Here is a 2,640-nt window from a genome sequence, read left to right on the forward strand (position 1 = left end):
CGACACCCCAGATTTTTACCTTGTCTGTAATAGCAGCCTAAATTTTATTTCTCTCCATTCTCCAGACAAAGACACAAAAATGTCTAGAGTGACAGCTGAATTATTAAGAATTATAAGATGACAGAACATAATTTACTACACTGTGCCTAACTGTTCCCTGGTCTATCATTAGTCAACTCCAGTTATTGAGTTGTGTTCAATGAATAGACAATTCCTTACCTGGACAGAGGAGTCTGGTGGGCTACAGTCCATGGGTTCCAGAAAGAGCTGGACACGACTAACACTTACCTTAAAATATTATTCTCAGGAGGTCAGAAAACAGAGTTAATTCTTACTGTACCTATAATAGCAACTAGTTAACTTCATGAAACACAGGAAATACATTATCTATTTTGTTGTTGTTGTAGTTGTCTAGTTGCTAAGTTGCGTCTGAGTCTTTGTGATCCCACGAACTGTAGCCCGCCAGGCTCCTCTGTCCATGGAATTCTCCAGGCAAGAATACTGGAGGGGGTAGCCGTTCCCTTTGCCAGGGGATCTTCCCAACCAAGGGATCGAACCTAGGTCTCTCACATTGCAGGCAGATTCTTCAACGTCTGAGCCATGAGGGAAGCACCAAAGCAATAAGTACCTTTATAATAAAAAAAAAGAAAGTGAGGTTCCTAGAGCAAATGAACCCAGCCAGGGCCTCTTGCAATGGAGATGGTCACTTTTTGAGAGTTTCCAACTCTGGAAAAATGAACGTACTCAAGAGGCTCCAAAATCAGGACTTCCCTGGGGGCCCAGTGGTTAAGAATCCATCTTCCAACACAGGGGATGCAGGTTTGATCTCTGGTCAGGGAACTAAGATCCCACATGTGGTGGGGCAACTAAACTCAGATGCCAAAACTACAGAGCTCACATGTGGCAGCTGCTGAGCCCAGGTGTTCTGGAGCCTATGCCCCAAAACTAGAGAGAAGCCCACATACCACAAGGAAGAGCCCTCACACCAAATGAAAAATCCCATATGCCACAACAAGGGTCCTGCATGCCAAAAATAAATAAAATTAATTAATTAAAAGAGAGAGAGACCCCAGAATCCACCAATAGCATATATCCTTCCCTTATAAAGTTTCTGGCTGCTATGACCTGAGTCTCACAAGCTCCAATTTGGTTGTGTTTGCTACTTCCCTGCAGGTATACAAGTTGCCCCTTTCTGGATACTAAAAAGCAAGGACTTGTGGGCATGTGGATTATTACCAATTTCATCAATATCCTGCACTATTACTATATGTCAGCCTTGGTTCCAGAGCTATGAGCTGGAAGAATACAAAATAGAAACTTGAAAGGAGGTGTATATACAGGACTTCTTCAAACCACTTGTCTGCATTTCTTCTAATGCCAACTTGTTTAATGCTGTCTTTTCATTAATTCAGAACAAGATCCACAGGCTGCCAGTTGTTGACCCAGAATCAAGCAACATCTTGTACACCCTCACCCACAAGTGCATTCTCATGTTCCTCAAAGTGTTTATCACTGAGCTCTTAAGCCAGAATTCATGTCTAAGTCTAATAGAAGATTAGCTTCTATGCCAGCATTGCCATGTTCTGCACTATGACCCCACTGACACAGCTCTGGGCATCTCTGTACAGGATCTGCCAGTGAACGAGGAAGGTCAGGTGGTGAACATCTATTCCACATTTGATGTTATCCGTGCTAAGTCACTTCAGTCACGTCCGACTCTTTGGGATCCTCTGGACTGTAGCTGGTCAGGCTTCTCTGTCCATGGGACTTCCCAGGCAAGAACACTAGAGTGGGTTACCATTTCCTTCTTCAGTGATGTTATCCATCAGGCAGCATAAAAGATCTACCACAACCTAGATGTGCCTGTAGTCAAAGCCCTGAAAAATCAATCACAGTACTTTAAATGTAGCTTCAAGTGCGACCTGCATGAGGCTCTGGAGACCTTTCTCAGCAGGCTAGTGGAAGCAGGGAGTCACCGACTCGTGGTGGTGGATGAGAATGATGTGATCAAGGGAACTGTATCACCATCTGTCATCCTGTAGACCCTGGTGCTCACAGGCAGAGAGAAGCTGCCCTAAGCTGGGGGATGAGGTCAGGTGGCACCAGGGGATGTGCACTGCCTGCCCAAAGCTCTGGGAACCCCAGAAGAAACCTGAAGGCTCTTCCTTGCTCAGGAGCCCCCCACCCTCCTACCCGGAAGCTGAGAAGGCATGGGGAAAGGAAGGAGAATGAATTTTTAGGTGTCCTTATCCTCACAATACTCAGAAAAACTTTTAGCCTAGCTCAGGCTAGCTCCTGTCCTCTTATTCATATCCCCCTTTCTGGGCAAACCATGAGCTCTGTGCCCCTCCAGAAATTTTTACACCTCACGAACTAGAAGAACAAACCAAGCCCAAAATTAGCAGAGAGAAAGAAATAAAAAAAGGTTGGAGTAGAAATAAATGAAATGAAGACTAGAAAGAAAAACAAAAAGGATCAACATAATTAATAGTTTTTTAAAAAATATAAAATTGACCAAGCTTTAGCTTGACTGAAAGTGAAAAGTGAAAGTGAAGTCGCTCAGTGGTGTCTGACTTTTTGTGACCCCATGGACTGTAGCCTACCAGGCTCCTCCGTCCATGGGATTTTCCAGGCAAGAAT

General features: G+C 44.3%; 1 pseudogene; it reads left to right on the plus strand.

Annotated features, from left to right (window-relative positions):
• The first annotated feature begins 734 nt into the window (after nucleotides 1-734).
• LOC102274406 (5'-AMP-activated protein kinase subunit gamma-1-like) lies at nucleotides 735-2,078 on the plus strand (annotated as a pseudogene).
• The last annotated feature ends 562 nt before the right edge of the window (nucleotides 2,079-2,640 follow it).

The sequence above is a fragment of the Bos mutus genome, chromosome 25 (genome assembly GCF_027580195.1).
Source record: "Bos mutus isolate GX-2022 chromosome 25, NWIPB_WYAK_1.1, whole genome shotgun sequence".
Lineage (NCBI taxonomy): Eukaryota > Metazoa > Chordata > Mammalia > Artiodactyla > Bovidae > Bos > Bos mutus.